We start from the raw sequence: 24,986 nt of genomic DNA, 5'->3' as shown, positions 1-24,986 counted from the left end.
ATAACAGATGCAGACCATATTGCTTAAATAATCTAATTTTGAATTAGATATGGTGATCGGAGTGATTGACATAGCGATCTGGCCATAGGAAAAGTTGCAACAGTTAAGATCTTGCTTTAGTACTGGAGGAGAAAGGTGGGATATATATGATGCTAAGAAAACCCCCTTTTTTTATATACTTTGAATCCTTGAATAGAATTTGTCAATCGGAGAATATGTTGTAGAATGCATATTTGATAATATCATACCCCCTTTGATGAAGCTATTCTGTTATAGAATGCACTTGTGATAATATCATACCCATTCTGATGAAACCATTCTCTTGTATACCAGTGGTGACTCGGTCAACAATGACTAGATGCATCTGGGTGTTGTAGACACCTCATTTTTGCACTCGCCTGATTAATCAACTCGTCAACCTGATCGCAATGATTCCCAATGATGGATGTGTATTCCATTGCTTTATTTTGTTACCAGATGTGTTTCAGAAATCCGGATGAGGTATCTCGAACTGACAAAACTTAGAAACCACGCTACACTAGGAAAATACGACCCCAGAAACATAGAAATCATAATCTTGCAAACCAAAAAGAAGTTTCACGATAAAAATCACTAAAAATGACTAAATTACCAAAATACCCCTAACATCAAAACAACCCTAGAGCCTGCATTACGCTTAGAAAAACCCACTCAAACACATAAAACAACAAATCGAAACTAAGAAAACCACTTCACCAATTTTCACAAAATTTGATAAAATTACGAAAATACCCCTCATAAAGTTCACGACCATTTCATACAAAAAACTTCATAAATGACAAAAACCAACATTCCCATTGAATTTCTTACGAAAAACTGATTCCAAAATATCTTAGAACATTGAAAAACGACTTAAAACGTAAAAAATCCTCTCCGAGGGCAAAATGGTAATTTCATAATTTAAATAATTAAAATTTTCGAAATTAATAAATAAATCATTAAATAATGTAAAGTGAAACATTAATAAATTAATTATAAAATTTAAACCAAAAAATTGATCAATCAGGCTTTCAAGAAAAATTGTTGATGGTTCGCAAGATATTTTTTAATGACCCCTCCATTTGGGGATCCAAAGAATCAAAGATATAATAGAGGGGGGTTCTCCAAAAATTTAAAGTCAATCAAGCAAGACTAAAGTCAAGATATTAAAGTCAATCAAATAAGACTAAAGTCAAAATTAAAGTCAATTAAGTAAGACTAGAGTCAAGTATTAAAGTCAATCTCATAAGACTAAAGTCAAAACCCTAAATCAAAACCCTAAATCAAAATCCTAATCTAATGTAATCAAGTCAATCTCATAAGACTAAAGTCAAAACCCTAAGTCAAAGCCCTAAAGACTAAGTCCATCTCATGAGACCAAAGTCAAAACCCTAATTAAAACTCTAAAAGAAACCCTAATCAAACCCTAATGCTTCTAAAAACTTTATAAATAGGAGCCTCCACACCCCATTTTCGTATCAAAGAAAAAACCCTAGGAAAAGTAGGTAAAGAAGCCTCCATAACCTCCCCAAAACCCTAATTTTGGAGTCCCAACTCCTTCCCTAACACCCTTACTCCGATTTTAGCCTAAAAAACACCCAAAAACCTCTCAAAAACATCCCAAAAATCAACAACAAATTTGAAGCACTCAGATCCAAGAAGGAGATACCTTACCTCGGAGATCAGGAATCAGATCCGGAGATAGAACGAAGTAAGGAATACGGTACAAGGAGCCATTCTAACCAGATCTGAGGGAATAACACTTTTGCAAATCAAAGGTAAATTTTTTTTTATTTTTTTATCTAGGTTTATCATTAGCAATGTAGATTTATTTGGGATAAGTAGAGACCGACATTGGCCGGGCGGGGTTGGTACCTAACACTTTCCAACCCCGTAACATGATCCCCGGATTCAGATTTCTATAGTAGATTAGTTCTTTTTATCCATTGTAGGGTCAATTTGGTTCCTAGACCGTAATAACTAGGTGGCGACTCCCAAACCTCAAGGGTCAAAAGCTGATCCGCGCACCCCGTGGATCGAGGGCGCTTTCAGTGGTGACTCCACTGGGGACTATTGAGGATCAAACTTGAAAAACCCCAAGTATGGGAGCATTGCCAAGATGACCTAGTTTTTTTTTTATTTAGTTGGATTTATTTTATTTATTTTTTCAGTTTATTTATTTTTTTTGTCTTTATTGTAGATGATTTTGGGTATTGCATTTTTTTTTTCCAATTAAGGATCACTTTTTTATGACCCCTAAATAATGAAAGATTCAAATTGACATATGAAAATGATGGAATGATGAAGGTTGGGACAGTAATGTTAAAATATTTTTACAAAATATTCTAGTAAGAATTAAATCTGGGAACCTGTTAATAAAACGTAGATCTCATCGAGTAGATTAATTTAGAACTTGAGTTCACTCAATTTCGTTATCGGAAGCCTTAGATATCATCGATGCAAGTTCAATCTGTAAATCTGGAATTGTTGTTGAATGAAAGTTGGGACAGCACTGTTAAAACTTTTTTACAAAATATTCTAGTGAGAATTAAGTCTGGGAGCCTATTAATAAAACATAGATCTCGTCGAGTAGATTAATTTATAATCTGAGTTCACTCAATTTCGTTATCGGAAGCCTTAGATATCATCGATGCAAGTTCAATCTGTAAATCTGGAATTATTTCTGAATGAAAGTTGGGACAACAACGTTAAAACTTTTTTACAGAACATTCTAGTGAGAATTAAGTCTGGGAACCTATTAATAAAACGTAGATCTCATCGAGTAGATTAATTTAGAACTTGAGTTCACTCAATTTCGTTATCAGAAGCCTTAGATATTATCGATGCAAGTTCAATCTGTAAATCTAAAATTGTTGTTGAATGAAGGTTGGGACAGCAACGTTAAAACGTTTTTACAGAACATTCTGGTGAGAACTAAGTCTGGACACCTATTAATAAAATGTAGATCTCATCGAGTAGATTAATTTAGAACTTGAGTTCACTCGATTTCGTTTTCGGGAGCCTTAGATATCATCGATGCAAGTTCAGATTGTATTTTCCTAATTCACAGAAAATCTGAATTTATCTAATGTTGGCACAATTAATGTTCTTGAGAGTGAGCTCATCTCAACCATTGTCATTCTATCATCAATGTAACACCTATTGGAATCTCGATTTATTTTGGATCACCTAAAAGTGATCATTGATTGGACCTTAAAAATTATAAAAATTATGCCTATTGCAATGTTTGTTTGATCAATTATTATATGCCATGCTCATTAATTGATTTGCCATGATCTTGACAGATATATTTGTGATGGGTTTGATTTCATCTTAATTTCGATGTGATGGGTTTTGGATTATTTTCTAGATCAATAGTCATTTGATATTCATATGTGATGACATAATCTGGCCCATGGGCCCACGTGTTTGAAAAAGGCCCCGGGCATACCCCACCCTATTTTGCACACACCACAAGCACGTTTACTGTTTTACCCACTTACACGTCCCATATAGCCAACGTGGCACTAATGCGTGGCCCGGTCTCTTCGGAGATGCGACGTCATTCATGAAAACCACAACTCCAGTCACGTACCTTAGGGTATATCAAACTGGGGGCATCAATACCGTCTGATCAGGTGATTCTGAGAGGTATATTGATACACCCAGGCTGGAACGACCTGAGCCTTTGACCTATTGTGAGCCACACAGTCACATGTCCCGATTGCCAACGTAGTACTAGTACGTGGTCGGTCCCTCGTGGGATGCCAAACCATTTATGAAAACTACAACCCTTGACTCGTACCCGTAGGTATAAAAGATAATCTAAGTGTATCAATTGCACTTCTTGGTCAAAATCGGTGCCTAAACAGATCTTGCCCCGCTGTACCCTACTGTACGAGGGGGATAGACTACGTCTATTCTAGACGAGAGGTATTTAAGTGGGCCCTTACTCAGCATTGTGCGCCACCTCTCAACTGGAGATCAAACTGACTGTTTTTGGCTTTAGAGAAGTGAATTGAGGTTTTAGATTATCACCTATAAGGTATATCAAACCAAGTCACCACATATCGAAAGGTATCTAGGTGTTCTTGGGCAAGGGTGGCTAAATAAAAATGCATTGCACGTAGTAAGCTTAGAGTCTAGAAACCTTCCCAGTAGGTCACAACTCGAACTTATCGTGGGTGTTCCCGGGTTGTTTATTGAATGGAGTCCGTTGATTGATGAATGTATGTGAGTGATGTGAATGGTGAGATCAGAGTGTATGATTGTCCTCAAGGATCAAAAATATTATTTTTGAAAATCAAAATGGGTGCACCGACCCAATAAAGAATCCATTCTTTTATAATAATGACCCAGTCCATCCCGATCCAACAGTCCTGATGGACCGGGCCATTTAAATCGAAATAGAAATCAAATTTTCAAAGAAAAAAAATAGTTTACAAAGGCTAAATATTTTCCAAAAAAAAAATGTTATCCAAAAGAAGTGTTTTCCAGAAAAAGTGTTATTCTCTAGAAAAAATATTTTCTAAGAAAAAACGTTTTCCAAAAAATATTTTTCATAAAAACAAGATTTTCCAAGAGAAAATGATTTCCAAATAAAAAACTATTTTTCAGAGAAAAATATTTTCCAAAAGAAAAGAAAATGATTTACAAAAGATCTATGTTTGCATAAAATTTTTTTGAAATATATTTTTTTACCAAAAATCTATTTTTTGCATGGACCTTATAAAATTATCAAAATATGTTTTTCTAAAAAGAAAATGATTGCAAAAAATAATCAGTATTGTGAAAATTGTTATTCAATAAAAACATTATTTTCAAGAGTGCAATAAAATTATTTTTCTTCTGAATAATCATTGAATGGATGAATTGTTTAACGGATTGGTGTACAAAATTCTATAATATCTCAGGGTTCATTTAAAATGTTATCAAGGGGGTGACACTGAAATTGGTTAAATTCACCTTCAAAGAGGTTTTAAGGGTTATCATTGTATCTAAGCTCAATCGTCTATCATCTAGCTAGGGTTGTAAATCCGGTCAGTTAGAGTAAACGTCAATATCAAATCAATAGTCAGAAATGACCTCAAAAATTTTCAACATCGTCCAGTTGTTCTTTGAAGATCATAGTGCTTCAATCCTACCGGTTATAAGCAATATCTCAGTCCTCAGTCCTAATCACACTCGTGTGGGTACTTGTCTTGAGTTTTCATAAGTCATTTGGGTTAGCTCGAGTCCTTTTTTCCAGCAAGGTCATGTCTTCCTTAGATTGAGTCTACTATTTCCTATTGAGTCAAGTTAGTTCATCGAGTCTATAGAGGTATCTGTTGCCCCATCTAAAATTGATCGGATAAAAGAAATTTTTGAATACCTCGAGCACATTAACGAATTAACTAATAATTTGATAGATTTTGTTTCTGAACAAGAAGATAAGAGTCGGGCTCAACCTTTAATCAAGAAAGCAAAGGTCATTGACCTCGGAACAGAAATAAATTCCCAAAGAGATTCAAATAGAAACCATCTTATCTCTAAAGGAACACAAGGGGATAATGAATTTTCTCAGAAATTTCAAAAGACTTGTTCGCGTGGGCCTATGAGGATATGTTAGGTACAAGCTTGGGTGTTGTCTTACACGGATTAGATATTGAATTGATAAAATGATATCAAAGAAGATCTTACGAAATGTATCAGTGCTAGACTTCTCAACATGGTAGAGCTCCCAGCATAGATTATCATTCTCAGATTAATGAAATAGTTGAAGCAGTATTGATCTCTAATAATGGGTCGTACATCAAAGCTTAAGTTATCACTCTGTGTTCAAAGCTCGAGATTCAACATCACAGTATCTCTCTACCGCCCTCAGATTAATGGAAAGGTTGAAACAGCCAATAAAATATCTCAAAACAATCATCCAGGAAATGTATCAATCACACCAGGATGAGTTAGAGAAGTTACCATTCACACTAGGGGCACATCATATTTCAATACAATCTTCTGCTGGAGCTATTCTCTACTTTCTAGTGTATGATATGGAAGCAATCTTACCAGTTGAAATGGAAATCCCGTATCTCAAGGCCTTCAAGAAAAGTCAATTGTTAGAAACAGATTGGGCTAGTCAATGGCATAAAGAATTAAACTTGATCGGAGAAAAACGACTAAGAACTTTGTACCACTTGCAAGCTTATCAAAGAAGAATCACTCGTGCGTTTGACAAAAAAATCAAGGCCCCTCACTTGCAAGTCGAGGATTTATTATTTAAAGAAAATCGGATACCTATTTTTTATCCTAGAGGGAAGTTCAAACCAAATTGGAGAGGTCCGTTCATCATCAAGGAAATATTACCAGGAAAAGCTGTCAAACTTCAAGATCATGATCGAATTGAATTACCAAAGTCAACCAACCTTGACCAGATCAAACGGTACTACATTTAAGGAGGCCATTTTTGGTCGAATCAATTTTCCTACTACCTAGTTCATTATCTCTTTTCTCAATCCCTTTGCAGCTTGTTCGAAAAGAGAAAAATTATGCCTTTTACTTCTTAGCCTGATTACCTAACCCAGGGGAGGAAAAAATCTGAACTACGTTTTGGTCTGATCCCAAAAATTTGGGGTACGTAGGCAACCTGAGAAGTTACTTCAGGCCCGACCACATCAAAATAAATATATATATATAGATTCCCCGATAAAGGAAAAATCTAAAAAGAAAAAAATTCAAAAGAAAAAGAAATATCATCCAAAATGGGGAAGAAAGTTCAAGAAAAAATTTTAAATGAAATGCCACACAAGGGGCATTTGGGTTTTTGAGCCTCAAAATTCCTTTCTTTTTATGCCTAGTCCCAAACCTACCTATAAAAATCCTCCTAAGTACCGTGTGAAAAAGTCAAGGAGGGTAGCGAAGCATGATCAGACAGTAATTCTAGAACTTCAGAAGAGAAGAAAAAGATTAAAAAAAATGAAGAACCCTGCTAAGTTGAAAACCCGGAAAGGGCGACTTAGGCAAAAATTAAGGCAAGCTCGCAAGGTTGAAAATCTGAAAGGACAATTTTGGCAACAATCAGAGCAAAGAAAAAAGAAAGAGCTCGCTAGATCGAAAACCTGAAAAGGCGATCTAGGCAAAAGCTAGAGCAAGCTCGCTAGATTGAAAACCTGAAAAGGCGATCTAGGCAAAAGTTAGAGCAATAAAGAAAAACAGAAAAAAATCCCAAACTGAAAGCGGCCCGAGCTGAAACATCAGAAGTTCGAATCATCAAGTTCAATACTCAGCTTAAACCAGGCATAGATTCAAAAGCCACAAGTATCTTGTCTATGATCGATCTGAAAATTCTTACTTCCCCAAGTGAACCAATGGAGAAAAGGGTGAATTTTATGATGAGTCTCAAAAGGAAATATTTTATTTTCTTGAGCCTGACTCGAAATCTTCAATAAAATTAATCAAAATTAAAAGTTGGATCTTTATTGCGTTTGTGGTAATCAAATATTTCAAACTTTCATAACAAGGGCACTTCCTTTTTCTAAAGAGTACAGTTTCCCCCCTTACACTAGGGGCATTTATTTTCAAATTATATTCGATTATCCCCAGTGCAATGTTTCTTGTCAAACTAGGGGCATTTTTGTTCTGATGCCTGGTCAATTTCAACCCCAAAGGATAAGGTTAACTTTGAATTAAAGGTTACCCTCTTGATAGCAATTTTGAAAACTCCTCAGATTCAAAGAGAGTTAAAATGTTTACCGGACCTTCATAAAATCCAACTTTTTATTAAAAAAAAAATCAAATGCGAGGTAAATCTCCTGTTCGTTCCCAAAAAGAATTAGTTCATTATTCTTTCACTCCGAGTAGGTAGAGTAGAACTTCAAAAAAAAAAAATATAGTTCATTACTCTTTCACCTTGGGCAGGTAGAGTAGGACTCCCAAAAAAATTAGTTCATTACTCTTTCACTCCGAGTAGGTAGAGTAGAACTTCTCAAAAAAATTTCATTACTCTTTCACCCTGGGCAGGTAGAGTAGGACTCTCAAAACAATTAGTTCATTACTCTTTCACTCCGAGTAGGTAGAGTAGAACTTCCCAAAAAAATTTCATTACTCTTTCACCCTGGGCAGGTAGAGTAGGACTCTCAAAACAATTAGTTCATTACTCTTTCATTCCGAGTAGGTAGAGTAGAACTTCCCAAAAAAATTTCATTACTCTTTCACCCTGGGCAGGTAGAGTAGGACTATCAAAACAATTAGTTCATTACTCTTTCACTCCGAGTAGGTAGAGTAGAACTTCTCAAAAAAATTAATTTATTACTCTTTCACCCTGGGCAGGTAGAGTAGGACTCTCAAAAAGCTTAGTTCATTACTCTTTCACTCCGAGTAGGTAGAGTAGAACTTCCGAAAATAATTAGTTCATTACTCTTTCACTCCGAGTAGGTAGAGTAGAATTTCCCGAAATAATTAGTTCATTACTCTTTCACCCTGGGCAGGTAGAGTAGGACTCTCAAAAAACTTAGTTCATTACTCTTTCACTCCGAGTAGGTAGAGTAGAACTTTTCCAAAAAAAAAAAAGATTAGTTCATTACTCTTTCACCCTGGGCAGGTAGAGTAGGACTCCTAAAAAGTTAGTTCATTACTCTTTCACTCCGAGTAGGTAGAGTAGAACTTCCCAAGAAAATAGTTCATTACTCTTTCACCCTGGGCAGGTAGAGTAGGACTCCCAAAAAGCTTAGTTCATTACTCTTTCACTCAGAGTAGGTAGAGTAGAACTTTTCCAAAAAAAAAAAAAATTAGTTCATTACTCTTTCACCCTGGGCAGGTAGAGTATGACTCCCAAAAAAATTAGTTCATTACTCTTTCACTCCGAGTAGGTAGAGTAGAACTTCCCAAAAAAATTAGTTCATTACTCTTTCACCCTGGGCCAGTAGAGTAGGACTCTAAAAAAAAATATAAATTCATTACTCTTTCACCTAGAGTAGGTAGAGTAGGACATTCAACTTTCTCCCAACTTTTGCTCAGATTTGTCTCAAATCTCATTCAAATTTTCTCGAGTTTTGTTTTACTCAGTTTCACACAGTGCACACACTTCCACATTTGTTTTATTAGTCAAGGAGAATTTTCAAAAATTCAAGGATCTGACACTATCAGTGAGAGCTCTCGCTTAAGGACCTGACAACTTTTTAGTTCGGGGAGAGCTTTACCTTCAAGGATCTGAACGCATCGACGAGTTGCTAAATCAGGCTGCAAAATGAACTGTCACTAGCTTTGGCATTCAGATATCGCACTATCTACCAAAATAGATTTGCTATCTAGTTTGCTTCAACCCTCTGCCAAAGAGGGGCATCTGTAGACACCTCATTTTTGCACTCGCCTGATTAATCAACTCGTCAACCTGATCGCAATGATTCCCAATGATGGATGTGTATTCCATTGCTTTATTTTGTTACCAGATGTGTTTCAGAAATCCGGATGAGGTATCTCGAACTGACAAAACTTAGAAACCACGCTACACTAGGAAAATACGACCCCAGAAACATAGAAATCATAATCTTGCAAACCAAAAAGAAGTTTCATGATAAAAATCACTAAAAATGACTAAATTACCAAAATACCCCTAACATCAAAACAACCCTAGAGCCTGCATTACGCTTAGAAAAACCCACTCAAACACATAAAACAACAAATCGAAACCAAGAAAACCACTTCGCCAATTTTCACAAAATTTGATAAAATTACGAAAATACCCCTCATAAAGTTCACGACCATTTCATACAAAAAACTTCATAAATGACAAAAACCAACATTCCCATTGAATTTCTTACGAAAAACTGATTCCAAAACATCTTGGAACATTGAAAAACGACTTAAAACGTAAAAAAACCTCTCCGAGGGCAAAATGGTAATTTCATAATTTAAATAATTAAAATTTTCGAAATTAATAAATAAATCATTAAATAATGTAAAGTGAACATTAATAAATTAATTATAAAATTTAAACCAAAAAATTGATCAATCAGGCTTTCAAGAAAAATTGTTGATGGTTCGCAAGATATTTCTTTAATGACCCCTCCATTTGGGGATCCAAAGAATCAAAGATATAATAGAGGGGGGTTCTCCAAAAATTTAAAGTCAATCAAACAAGACTAAAGTCAAGATATTAAAGTCAATCAAATAAGACTAAAGTCAAAATTAAAGTCAATTAAGTAAGACTAGAGTCAAGTATTAAAGTCAATCTCATAAGACTAAAGTCAAAACCCTAAATCAAAACCCTAATTTAAACTAATCAAGTCAATCTCATAAGACTAAGGTCAAAACCCTAAATCAAAATCCTAATCTAAACTAATCAAGTCAATCTCATAAGACTAAAGTCAAAACCTTAAGTCAAAGCCCTAAAGATTAAGTCCATCTCATGAGACCAAAGTCAAAACCCTAATTAAAACTCTAAAAGAAACCCTAATCAAACCCTAATGCTTCTAAAAACTTTATAAATAGGAGCCTCAACACCCCATTTTCGTATCAAAGAAAAAACCCTAAGAAAAGTAGGTAAAGAAGCCTCCATAGCCTCCCCAAAACCCTAATTTTGGAGTCCCAACTCCTTCCCTAACACCCCTACTCCGATTTTAGCCTAAAAAACACCCAAAAACCTCTCAAAAATATCCCAAAAATCCACAACAAATTTGAAGCACTCAGATCCAAGAAGGAGATACCTTACCTCGGAGATCAGGAATCAGATCCGGAGATAGAACGAAGTAAGGAATACAGTACAAAGAGCCATTCTAACCAGATCTGAGGGAATAATACTTTTGCAGATCAAAGGTAAATTTTTTTTTATTTTTTTATCTAGGTTTATCATTAGCAATGTAGATCTATTTGGGATAAGTAGAGACCGGCATTGGCCGGGCGGGGTTGGTGCCTAACACCTTCCAACCCCGTAACATGATCCCCGGATTCAGATTTCTATAGTAGATTAGTTCTTTTTATTCATTGTAGGGTCAATTTGGTTCCTTGACCGTAATAACTAGGTGGCGACTCCCAAACCTCAAGGGTCAAAAGCGGATCCGCGCACCCCGTGGATCGAGGATGCTTTCAGGTGTGCTTCAGTGCACATGCTATGAAGTTCTTGTCCAACTAAATGCTAGAGGCTCCTCCACTAATTTCCATATTTTAGGATCTTGGGTTGTTGAATGCTCTACTATTGATATCATGAACGAAGGGTTTTTTTTTACAATCGTTTATTCGAGAGAGAAGAGAAGGAGTTGGATTTCTGTCAAGACGAACGAATGTTTGGGTTTCTTAATAGAAACAGATCGTTAGTTAAAATAAAATAAAAAGATCAAAACTGAGGGAGTTGTTTTTAAATAATCTAAAAGTTATTTTTTCATTCGGAAGTGACGTCTATTAGAATCTCAGCCGTTAGTTTTTCAAAATCCAACAGCTGAGAAACATCAGTTTCTCATATGATTTTGAGGATGTCCCTCGAACCGTCCCCATATATATATATGGGAAATGTTCAGCACCCTAAGCTTTACCCTACACTTTAACAAACGTGTTTTGTCCTACATGGGTTAGAAGATTTGGAATGGGTTGATTTTTGGTGAGAATGATCTCTATGGTGAGGAGATCATCCTCACCCAAAATCAGCTCATTCCAAGACTTCCAACCCCATCAAAAATGGTTTACAAAAAATGGACGGTCCACGATTTTTCAACTTGTAAACATGGGGCTAAAAATTTCAGAATGGGCTGATTTTTGGTGAGGATGATCTTATAATCATAGAGATCATCCTCACCAAAAATCAGCCATTCTAAAACTTCTAACCCATGTAGGACAAAACACGTTTGTTAAAGTGTAAGGTAAAACTTAGGGTAGGAAACGGTCCATATATATATGTGTTTATATTTATTTAGTGATATAATTAATTAATAGTAATTAATAATTATGGATAGATATTTTAATATTTAATATCTTATCAAAAAAATTATTTATTTTTCAAGTCTCAACCATTTCTATTTTCTAAACCTCTATCCATATTCTCTTCTGTCCTTATCAAGTTTCAACTTCAAAAAAGAACAAAATCACACTCACATGCTTACAAGTTAGATTTTCTATTCTTTAATTTTTTTTAAGATTAAAACACCTCATTCAAAGTTCAAACAATACAAACAAATTGAAAGTTTGACTAGCCTTACTAAGGCTCCTTGGTCTTATCTTGTGACATGAAAAGAAAAAAAAATGATATGGTGATTTAGGATTGTAGAGAACAAAATTCTATGAACTTTGAAAAAAAAATATTCCGTTAAATTTTTAAAAAGTTAGGTAGAGGCTTGGTAGCTGTCTATTCTCAAAACCTTGGAACAAGCCCAAAATAAATTGTTTTTTTATTTTTTTTTTTATATGAATTTTTTGATGAAATTTAGAGGGATGTGGTAATGGATTGCTAATGTGGTAATCCATTTGAGTAAAATGGCCTCTAGAAATTAAGTCAAATTAATTTTTTAAAATATATTAATGGGTACCTAATGGATACACAATGAGCATCAAGAATTTGTTGGTTGGTTCTGGCTCCAAGGCTCTCATACTTAGAATGGAAATTGATCGAAACCGAAACCGATGTTCAAGTTTGAATCTGGTTCTGGGTATACGTGGACCCGACTCAAACCCCACCCATTGACCCTCTCAATTTCAAGTGAGGTTTCAACTAGGGTTTTGTGGTACAAGAAGCAATACCCTTAGAGCTTGCAAAATATGTTAGCAATGATCGTGAAAACCTCAATTCTTAATGTAGTAGTTGTTAAAAATCTCGGCAGCGGATAAAAAAATTCCAACGAACCTTCATTCGGTAGGTCAATACCAAATTCACCAATTGATAAGTTCCTATCGAGTCCTTTCCGATGAATTTAGTAGGATCCTTTCGGGTTGCAATTGCAATGTAAATTTTCAATAGCTTCTTATTGAACAAAATCTTCCTATCAAACAAAAAACAAAATTGTCTTTTTCTTTCTACGTGAGTGATGAGTAATTTCATGATTTATTGAAAAATAGGGTGAACAAGTAGAAAAGTCGGTGTCAATAGTGCGCACCTTTACACTACAAGAAAAATGATCTATGGCAACGAGTTGAAGCAACGGTCAGCTAAAATCTGTCGTTGTAGACTCTCCTCACGGGTCAGCAAACCCATTTAGCTATTTCTCTTCGATCTGCTCTCTTTCTTTCTCTCTTCAATCTGCCCTGATTCTCGGATTCCCTTGTATTTATCTCTCCTTAAACAATATTCGTTCTGTCTACTCGATCTGGTTTATCTTTTTTAATCGATACATCAAGGCAACTCTCTCTCTCTCTCTCTCTGCGATTTTCTCTTCGATCTGCTCTCTCTCTCTCTTTCTCTCTTCGATTTGGTCTGATTCTCGGATTCCCCTATATTCATCTCTCCTTAAACAATACCGCACTTTCTCTACTCAATCTCTTTGATCTGGTTCATCTTCTCTAATCGATCCATCAAGGTAATTGTGTGTGTGTGGATCTAGGGTTTGTTGAAGACGAGAAAGTTTGATTTTATTTTTTCTACTGATTCAAGAGATCTAGGGAATTAATTTTTCAGGTAATTAGAGAACTCTGTAGAAATCACAATGAGATCGAAACTTCAAGAAATCCGATAATTTGATTAAAGTTGCTGTAGTTTGCTCGGTTTGATAATAAAATCAACTCAAAGTGCGTCATCTCCAATTCATTTTTTCAAGTAATTTCATTTTCCTAGCAATGTGTATAAATGAGATGTTTCAGTTTGGAGAAAATTTTATTGCTGATTATATTTCGATTTTACTTGATTTTGTAGATAGGATCTATATCAAAATTTTCTTTTCATGTTGAATTTTGTGGTAAATTCAATAATTTGTGTAATTAAATGGGTTGAGAAGAAAATTTTATTGCTGATTGTATTTCGATTTTACTTGATTTTGTAGTTAGGATCTATATCAAAATTTTCCTTTCAATTAAACTTTGTTAGAAAGTGATTAATACAAATTTCTCTTTGTTTGTTTTGCATATGTATGTATGTGTTGTTATTCTAGGTTCATTAACAAGTTTGTTATTTATGCTGAATCAGCATCGCATTGGTTCAGTTTTACCGAAACCCACATTGTTATTGATATCGATGCAATTACTTCTAATGAATTTGATAAACATCATGTCATAACATTTTATTCCATTGGACTGTTTTTGAGTAGAAAACATGGATGGTTTTGCAGTCCTTAGAACAATGTAATTTCTATGGAGCAGATGGTTTTCTCTGAACCAGATGAGATATTTTGGTTGTTATTATTAATAAGAGAACTTAGAATACAGATTGATGAATTTTGCAGGAAAATGGCAAAGGAACAAGTATGTTGGTGTCTCCCTAGTTGGGAAGACATTGGCAGCCATGACCAAGAAGGTGTAGCCTTATATTCTGTTTGCATTTGCACTTGTTCTATTTTATATTATATTTATTTATTTTTGTGATAGATTAGTCTTGCTAGTTGTTAATGTTATCTTTAGTTACTTAGATCTCTCCCATCTCTGTAAAAGAGTACAAAAGAGAAATCTTCTATGGGAACCCATGAAACTTTGAAGGTTGTATAAGTTGACAAAGTTCCTGTAAAACAAAAGAAAGGGAATACAATTTGTACACACACACATATTTCATCTCATAATAGTATCAAACTACTGAAACATGTGTTGCATGTTCTCCTTTGTTCCTGATGTAAATGATTTATTTCTAGTCGGGCCATTGTTATAGCTCTGGAGCTTAACAGCTATTAAGAGGCCATACTTTTTAAAGGGTAATGCTAGTCTCTTAGTTTTCTATAGAAGTTAATGTGAGTCTCTTTGTTTGCCCTTGTGTAGGATAGCACCCGAGCTTCTGCTAATATCAAAGGATCTACAAAGAGCATGTGGTGTAACCACAAATGTTGGTATAAAATGTCAGGAGCCACTAACCTGTAAGGACAGCTTTATATTTCTCGAAGTTTATACTTTTTTATCCAAAACATCCTTACCACAACCATCTTTATAAACATTAGTACTTTTTTATCTATATATATATATATATATATATATATATATATATATAGATATATATATAGTATTTACTTATAAACGAAGGAGAATGAGAAGAATATCTTCTTCTTGGGATACATGCCTAGTTGTCTATTTATATTTTCTGTTGGAGACCTTGCATGTTTAGTTGATCATATATGTTATCCTGATTTTTTCAGCTACCATCTTTGTTCAACCTACATGATCTCCTTCAGTGTAGTTCATGATACGGATGGTCCTTAGTCCCAACTAGGAAGGCCTGTGTGTTGGTTTTGAATTTGAGTATCTATGTGTCCTGAAATGCATAAGATGGTTCTGGTTCTTATATGTCATGATCGTTGCACTGGAAAAGATAGACCTGGAATTAGGATAATCAGTGTCAAGGAACACCTGAACCAGGATAATTTGGTTTGGTTCCTGTTGGGGTATTAGTTGACATTCCAAGTTCTAACTTTCATATAAATGTGAGACATTTCTCATTTTGATAAATAGTATTTCTGATCTATTTATATCATTTCTTTTGTTTCAATCACTTATTCATATCTACATTGCATTAGTGTTGCTATTAAAAAAATAAAGGTTAGTTTCTTAGACATTTCTTATTTTATTCGGTGAAATTGTGTTCTTCTAGGGCATGTTTGTTCTCTTAGCTTTTCTTATCTTCCTTTGCAGGCACTGTATGCCAACACTTCAATTGCTTCTGGCATGAAAGGTGCAAGTAAGGCAATGGCAGCTATGTATAAGGTCTGATAATAATATAAGTTCATATAATATATATATATATATATAGTTATATATATATATATATATATATATATATATATATATATAGATATTTAAGTATTTACTTATAAACGAAGGAGAATGAGAAGAATATCTTCTTCTTGGGATACATGCCTAGTTGTCTATTTATATTTCTCTGTTGGAGACCTTGCATGTTGTAGTTGATCATATATGTTATCCTGATTTTTTCAGCTACCATCTTTGTTCAACCTACATGATCTCCTTCAGTGTAGTTCATGATACGGATGGTCCTTAGTCCCAACTAGGAAGGCCTGTGTGTTGGTTTTGAATTTGAGTATCTATGTGTCCTGAAATGCATAAGATGGTTCTGGTTCTTATATGTCATGATCGTTGCATCTGGAAAAGATAGACCTGGAATTAGGATAATCAGTGTCAAGGAACACCTGAACCAGGATAATTTGGTTTGGTTCCTGTTGGGGTATTAGTTGACATTCCAAGTTCTAACTTTCATATAAATGTGAGACATTTCTCATTTTGATAAATAGTATTTCTGATCTATTTATATCATTTCTTTTGTTTCAATCACTTTTTCATATCTATATTGCATTAGTGTTGCTATTAAAAAAAAAGGTTAGTTTCTTAGACATTTTTATTTTTATTCTTGGTGAAATTGTTTCTTCTAGGGCATGTTTGTTCTCTTAGCTTTTCTTATCTTCCTTTGCAGGCACTGTATGCCAACACTTCAATTGCTTCTGGCATGAAAGGTGCAAGTAAGGCAATGGAGCTATGTATAAGGTCTGATAATAATATAAGTTCATATATATATATATATATATATATATATATATATATATATATATATATATATATATATATATAAGTTCAGATTGGGATACCTTTGGCATAGTGTTAATTTGACAAATTGTCATCTATCCATTGTTTAAATTTCTGCGAAGTTGTAGCGTATATATGTTTGGCTCCTTTATATGGCCAGGGTCCATGAACTGTTGGGCATATAAACCATTGCTCTCATCCTGCTGCTAAACCACTCCTTGATATATATATTGCTACTGATACACTTTGTTTGTTATTTCTTTGTTGAACTAAGGTATGCCTACGTTGTTACATCTGCATTGCTTGGTGTACAACTATTCTTAGAAAAGATTTTAATCCCTTATATATATGTTTTTCTTTCCATACATGTTTCCTTATACAGAAATAGTTGTTTTTTCCTTCAGTTATTGTAGAATGCTTCTCCTTCCTCTTTGTTTCCTGCCAATTTTGAGTTGTAAATCCCTTAAAACAACGAATGGAAAGTTTTTTTAATCTGGTTTTGGCGTTGTTTTGTCACAAATAGCACATCTGTTGATCCTGACTCGGATTCTGTTTCGAAAAAGGTTTCCTACCCACAAGTGTCCAACAAAATCTACAATATTTGTTATCTGAATTTCTCAATGCTTATGAAGGACAATGCGAAATACACATCGTGTAATCGTTTGCAAATGGGTTTAGTCATCATTGTGTTTTTTTTTTTTATAACCTAAGATGCGAAACACATCTGTAATGTATTTTTGATCGTTAGTGTAGTATTGCTGTTTCAAAATTTGGGTTTGATATGGCATGAGATAGAATGCACTTGTCGCATTGCTCTGTAGAATTTTTCTGAGATATCCCCAACTTTGACTTGATTGGAAAGTATTAGGGAGTCAGATATACCTTAAGAGTCAGATATGAACTATTGATATACTTATACTTGTGGACTTCTTGTGTTTTTGTTTTTTCTAAGAAAGCAAATGAAAATTTGGCCACAGCATCTACCACCATATTTCTTGCTTGATACACATACTTGATGTTCCAATGGGATTTCACTAATTTTTCCTGAAAAAAATGAACCCATTCCATAGCAATCCAAGGATAATTGCCATCCTTTAATGCTCGAACCACTACGATTGAATCAGATACAATCAATACTCTTAAGGCCACACAAATCAGCAACCTGAAGCCCAGCAGCCGGCACTCTTAATTCAGCTATGTTGTTGGATAGAACACTAAAATACTTGTTGACTTCTAGTTGTTACATGATGTCTAATACAAATTTAATATACTCTTTCCTCTTTTAAGGTACACAGGACACTAGTACTACAGATCTCTACTGAGTCTCATATACCACTCAATACTTTGACCTGCTTTTATATAACCAAATGTTTTTTTCCCTTCCATATATTAGCAACCGATATGCCCTGAAGACTTGTGTTTAAGATTTTAAACTTCAGGGAAATTTGAATCAGTGCAGGTAACTAATCCCACAATAGAGAGAACAGAAGAGAAGATAGATATAAATTACCAAAATTCTTGTTAGTGGTTATATTTAACATACTTCTTTCTTTCGATGAAATTTTTTACTTACGTCTCTTGATAATGAACCATATTTAATATACTTCTCTTGATTCAATCAATAAATATACAGATCAAGTACTTCTCTTGTCATGACTTATTTGCAAAAATATGTCGATTTTCCCCTTTTTTTTATTAGTAAAAGTAGACTTGAGATCTTTTGCAAGAATACAAACTAACTACACCGGTACATTTTGTTTTGACATTGGTCGATTGTCTTGACTCGGACCTTGGAATTTCCATGGATGGTCTGACTGACATTGTTGACAGTGAACTGTCCACCAGATTGTCCTGAAAGTATAAGTTCAAATTTTAAATTTGCTTGCTAAGTTCTATTTTTTTCTGATAAAATGATTTATGAATCTTTTCATTCTTTCCTAAGTTCATTATTGAGACACTGAAATTGAGCTATTAATTACTAGTTAACTTTCTTTATTCTTTAATCTTTAATCCTTTTATCCTTTCATCTTGCCATTCTTTTATGAATAATGATTTTCTAATTAGAAGTGGTTTTTCAGGGAGGGGTCCCTTAACCCCAGCTTACCAATCAAAAAAAATGTGGGCTGCTTTACGTAACCCATTGTTGTCCCAAGTCCAAATTGCATGAGACAATCAATGTTAAGAACTTTACTCAAAGATAGAATTTGAGGAATGATTAACACCCAAAGGAGGAATGAAAGCACATCTAAATACACTTGTAACTTTACTTATCCCATTTTCTAATCTTAAATAGGTTACTCAGATACAATTGTATGGTGAGCCTGTAGATGAACGAATCGAGAATCTAGCTGTGGGCCCATCACATAATGTGATTTGTTTTAAGGGATACATTGTGAATGGCTTTAGTTTTCACACAAAAGAGCGCGACAGACAACGAAAAATTCAAAACAGTGGTGTGTTTTTTCCTAATTGAATGTTTGTTTGATTATTAGAATTGATTTTAATTGATTACACAAGCTAGTGATTGATTGTGATCCAAAAAGATCGAAGTTCATAAGCTATTTCATGATTCTAGTACATTAAGGTTCTTGTTTTTGGCCAAAATCATACATTTTTCTGATGTTTTTGTTGTCACCAAGCAGGAGAAAACATTCTGAATTGGCAGGAGAACTTTGTGTTTTGATGGCAGGATATCTTCCATTTGATGAGATGGATCTTACAACACTGTACAACAAGGTATATTATTTTCCCAGTTGTATGGTTTGGTCATCTCTCTCTCACATACACGACACTACGACTTGGATGGGTATCCTACTAGATAACTGTTTTGTGATTCTGTCAAAAGAACTTGTTCCATTTCATTTCCCAATTTTTTTAGCCGTTCAGAAACTCTTAAAATGAATGTTTGTTTTTAATGGGAGGAACTGGAAGTACATTGTAATGGTGGCTGGTGTTTAGTTTTTAAAACTTTTTTTGTGCAAAGTATTTGTTTTTATAACTTAGTTACTCACTATCCAGTTTATCAAACAACCATATGTATCTTTCACCACTCGTGTATGTTTGCGCGCGTATGTGTATGTGTGCGCACTTGTGTGTGTGTCAGTTGGAGTGTATGTGTGTGTGCGCGTGCCTGTGCGTGAGTTGGATTCCGGTGACCATTTTATTATGTGTGTGTGAGTTGGATTCTGTGGGAATTTGTATTAGTCTGTGTAATAGTAACACAATGAGCTCTAGTAGAGAGGGCATTTGGGTCTTTTCATACTGATAGTTGGGGTTGAGGTCATCTATTTCAAAATATAGGGGTATCTCCAATATTCAGCAATACATGAGGGGGCTGGTGTAAAATTAAAATTTTATTTTTCAAAAGTTTTTATAGCGGCCGCCAAAACCGTAGCTGGAGAACAAATTTTTTTTAAAAAAGACTACCCTATAGCGACGGCCAATAGTGGCTGTCGCTATAAGTCATGTACCTGACGACGTTTCTTTGTTGGCCGTCTTTCAGCGATGGGACTATTAGCGACGAGTACCGACGGCCTCTCTGGGTGTCGCTAGATGTTTTTGCGACGGTATTTTGTACTTATAGCGACGGTCGAGGCCGTCGCTATAACCCTATTTTACTGTAGTGTTATCCACATCATCATCTTCATCTTATTGGGTTAAAGATGATTAGATTTGGAAAGTAAAAGTAAATAAATAAAAATAAGGCGTTTTAGTTATTTAAATTATTTTCATTTATATGTTAGAGAAGATCAAGGTCAAGGAGCATGCCCTAAAATTTTAACAAATATGTGTCACTGATTGACTAAATAGTTGCAAGTGATTGTTTGCATGAGAGATTGTTGTTTTCAAATATATCATTGATGAGATAATAGCAACATGGTAATTGATTATGCAGATCACATGTAGAATCTTGTATGATAATTGATTACGAAGACAAGATGAATCATATGCCCAGATGTGAAGAAGATGAACAAATAGTCCAACAAAATTGACTTTTATTGGACCATTATCAATTTATGCTTAGATTGAATCCTGGCAGATTTTAAAATGTGATCTCTTAAGGACAGTAAATGAATTTAAGGTCAGCTCCATCAATCGTGGACTTGGTCATTGGCCATAGCCTCTAGGCTTTAAATGAGACTAGACATTTATAAGCCAAGATGAACTTAGATCACTGATGATCCAGAGGTTATTTAGATAAAGAATAATGCTGAAGTGACCTCAGGCTGGAACCTCATATCGCACTTCTTGACATGAAAGTGTAGGAAAACCATATATGCTTTTCATCAAGATACGAGTGAAAAAGCATCTATGGTTCCTATCTGCTTTCACGTCAAGAAGTGCACTATGAGATTCCAGCTTGAGGTCACTCTAGCACTACTCTTAGATAAATGATGCCGGAGTATGTGTAAGCATAAACCACGATGAGGGGAATGGTTCCACTCCATTTTTTTCCTCCTCACACAAATAGAAGGCAGACAATTAAAAGAAAATGAGATTTGGGTCATTGACAAATGGATTTGTGCTCATCAGATATGGGTTGGCTGTATAAATGAACTTAGGCTTAAGCTATATGTGAAGTTGGATCAATGGGTTGGGTTTTGTGGAAATGGGGTGGGAGATAGCGTGCATGAGACCCACACTCAGTAATGGGTGGATTGCCACATGGGATCCAACTTTAAAAGGAGGCACAATTAATGTGGGTGAAGCCAAAAGGAAAAGAAAGAGTACTGTTTTTCTTCAACCTGTTGACGTATTCCATCTTGGGGGGTTGAATAACCCATCTTTCAAGATATATTTCGATAGTGTTGGAAACATGGCGAGCAGTGAAGTTGGCCATGTTTATCGAACACTGAAAACAAAGAGAGATTAGAGGATCCAATCATATAACAAGTTCAATGCACCGTTATTACGATACATTTGGTGTATCACAATACATCTTAATAAAATGAATCCTATAATAATAATAATTTAATAAATATCATTTAGATGATTTATATAATAAGTCTAATATAACACATTTAGGAAATCTTCTTATGGGTTCCTATCTCGCTATGTACTCATTTTTTGCTCTCCTTATTCTAAAGGGGGAAAAAAAAGCTTATACTGAATTTAAAATTAAATTCATTAATTTTGGTTGAATTCTTTTTATTACTTATAAAACTAATAAATTATTATATCTCAGTCTCCAGTGTTTAGAGTATATAATAGAGCCACACTTTTTTTTTATTTTATCGACATTATAGAGCCATATTTCATATTGTCCTTTTTTTATCAATAAGTTGGGATTGGAGGGCCGCCATTTTTATTAAATCAACTCCAGGAATAGTTACAAGTTACATTGTCAAAAACTACCCCCACTAGCTTCTAAGAAATAACATTTGAGTCATCTATTACACAAAATTCCCTCCCAAGCATAGTTTCAAAACTCGTCCGAGTCATCTCGGTATCGGGTATGAATGAGACGGACACTCAAAATTTTTTGAACGAGATTTAATACCTCACGTTCATTTTTGTAAATTTTGAACTAGACGTTTCAAACGTATCGAAAAACTAACTCGAGACGACTCAACATTTGGCATGGACGAGACGAGATGCAAAACCGAGTTATAAAATCATACTCCCAAGAGTCCCCAAATGAGCAAGATAGTCAGCAACCCTATTGAATTCCATCCAACTGTCTAACACTATGTTTGTAGCACCCCCGAAATACTAACACAAAGCCCCATGTCAGATTTCGAGACACTAAGTGGTGCTTCGAAATTTTGACATGATTTCCTCTATTTATGTTAGCATTTCAAGACACTCAAATAACAATACATAAATTAAATCAGCGTCTTGCACTAACATAATTGTAAATAAACATGCAACAAGAAGTAAATTACCCTTAAATATCCATTCATCAACCCATACATAGCACAATAATGTAAAATGCAGACATCATCCCTCGAGTGTGATTTTGACATTTTATCATTTCATCTTATTTTCTCATTTTTCCCATTTTTTTTTGTATTTTCACTTTTCAATTTTTCGAATATAACATCCATTTTTTGATATTCATCAACTCTATATGAGTTTATTGAATATCTAATCATTTTTCGAATTTTAAAATTCATTTTTATCATTTAAATTGAAAAATTACAAAAATTGTATTAAAATAAGGTCCGAATAGTGGCATAAAACCAAACTGATGGAAATTTGTAATAAAACACAATTAAACACATCAAACACATATATTTCCCATTAATTAGAATAAACGATAAAAATTCTAGGTCTTAAAATAAAATCGAAAGCTTTATAAAAATCTTAAATGTATTTTCAAAATTTAGGATTACCCATAAAAATTCATAAGCCCCTACTACTCTTTGGGCATTAGCATTGAAGAACGTGTACAGAAATAGAGGCGAATCTGACGTGGAGATGCTTGATTTTTGAAACGGATCTAGTGATTTGAAGATCTCGACAACGGTGTCATTTTTCCTTTTTGCAACAGAGGATGATTTGGCCTCGAAGGGGATAAAATCGGAGGTTGAAAGGTCGAAATCCTTGTGTATGGTACAATTGATTTTAGCTAAAAAATGAAGAAATAGATAAGATAGAGAAAAAGAAATGAACGAGTTAATAGAGTTCGACGTCGTAAACGTTTTTCTCTTATTCGTCGAGTGTCAACGGAGACCCGATTACGATGAATTTATGGCTCAAAATCACTTTAAAAAACCAACATTTTCTTTTTTAAAAACCTTGGCTGTTGGTTTGACGGGTTTGGGGAAGACAATGATTTAAAAAATCAAAATTCTTTTATAAATAAAGATCATGATGAAATTGAAATTTTCAAACTTATTTCATTTTTGACAATAATTTGACTTTCCAAACTCCGAAATTGACAAGTGAATACTTTATTTTTTATATTTTTTTTATTTTAGGCCCAATGGTGTGATCGAATTCAATCAATTCTCGCTCTAACAAAAATTCCCTTTTTAAGCCTCGTCCGACCTAAAAATCGAGAATTTTGCAACATTTTCGTTCGAACTTGAATTTCAGTGTGTTTATAGGTTAAAATATGTTTTTTTAGTCATTTTGAATTCAATGGTGAAGTTAGATTTTATTAAAAATAAACAAAAAAAAATCCTAAAGTTTTACCTTAAGTCCCATTTTTAGAATTTTTTCAAAATTTTACTATTTGATCTTCCTCAAGATATGAATAAAAACTCGAGGTATTACAATGTTACCATATATTACTCGAGGTAAACTTCGTATTGGGTTTGGAGAATATGATGAGCTGCATAGTAATCAATTTGTGAATTCTATCAATTTGGTTCATTAAATTTTATCACTAAGTATGGTGAACTAAATAATGCAGATACAACATAATTTTTTTTTAAGAAAGTCATATATATATATATGACTTTCTTAAATAGACATAATATATATATGATTAGGGACTAGAAATTTTTTGTAAGACCCTAGTTACAAAGACTTTAAGAGTGAATAATACATAAAATCTCTTAAATAAACGTAATACATTGATAGTCCATAATTATTATTATTTTTTAATAAATTATAAATTTTCGGATTAATTATGATTATTTACATGTAATATAGGTCAAAGTTGAGAGATCCAAAAGAATAAATTAGGACGAATGAAGAAGTACATTGCAATCCAAGACCCAAGACAAGATATTAGACCAAGATCCAAATTCATTGGGCCCACATGCACCACGACATGATGAACACCTAGGATCATGCAATAATGTCAGCCCACTTTGTCTCAAGATTTGTAACGTAACAAGTGGTGATTAAAATAGACACTCAAATAACATTTCGATCAAGATGTACTTTTTCTCAAGAGACATCTAATAAACTAATGGTTTCTTTATCAAGAGATGCCTATTAAATCCAATGGTTTGACTTAAAATTGGGTAGAGACATCTTTTTTCAACTAGTATAACCTTTAAGGTGTCTTTTTACCAATTAGTACAATATTTTCACAGTATGAACTTGAACCAATCAAATGGGTTTCATGTCTATTCTCAAAAAATACAACCACACTACCTTACCTGATTGAAAGAGATACCAAACAAATAAAATAAAAACAGATTTTATTGTTGAAAACATCCAACATTTATAAACTATTATGGACGTGAATTATATTTTTATCTAAACATTTTAACTTCTAAATGATACTTCCTAATGACCATAAAAAAAAAAATCCTAATGGTCGATTCTATTAGACACGGAAAATATTAGTAATATATTATTAAATACCATTGACCAATTTTTATTGTCGAACTAACAAAAAGAAGAAGATAAGTAATTGGATATAATATGCTCTCTATCTTGTGAAG

General features: G+C 34.0%; 1 long non-coding RNA gene across 4 annotated transcripts; it reads left to right on the top strand.

The window, feature by feature from the left end:
* Window positions 1-13,068: 13,068 nt before the first annotated feature.
* On the top strand, window positions 13,069-19,687 carry LOC147400149 (uncharacterized). Of its 4 annotated transcripts, XR_015179197.1 has the most exons (6): window positions 13,069-13,490; window positions 13,589-13,726; window positions 14,349-14,419; window positions 14,872-14,966; window positions 15,736-15,807; window positions 19,284-19,687. It is a non-coding gene; the product is annotated as an uncharacterized LOC147400149 (long non-coding RNA). The 4 variants fall into 4 exon arrangements; XR_015179196.1 differs by lacking the exon at window positions 14,349-14,419 and having other exon boundaries at window positions 13,069-13,311; XR_015179194.1 differs by lacking the exon at window positions 14,349-14,419.
* The last annotated feature ends 5,299 nt before the right edge of the window (window positions 19,688-24,986 follow it).

This window comes from Akebia trifoliata, chromosome 6 (genome assembly GCF_017979445.1).
Source record: "Akebia trifoliata isolate Shusen 1 chromosome 6, ASM1797944v1, whole genome shotgun sequence".
NCBI lineage: Eukaryota > Viridiplantae > Streptophyta > Magnoliopsida > Ranunculales > Lardizabalaceae > Akebia > Akebia trifoliata.
Note: the sequence above shows the minus strand (reverse complement) of the source record. Positions and strands in the feature narration are given on the sequence as shown.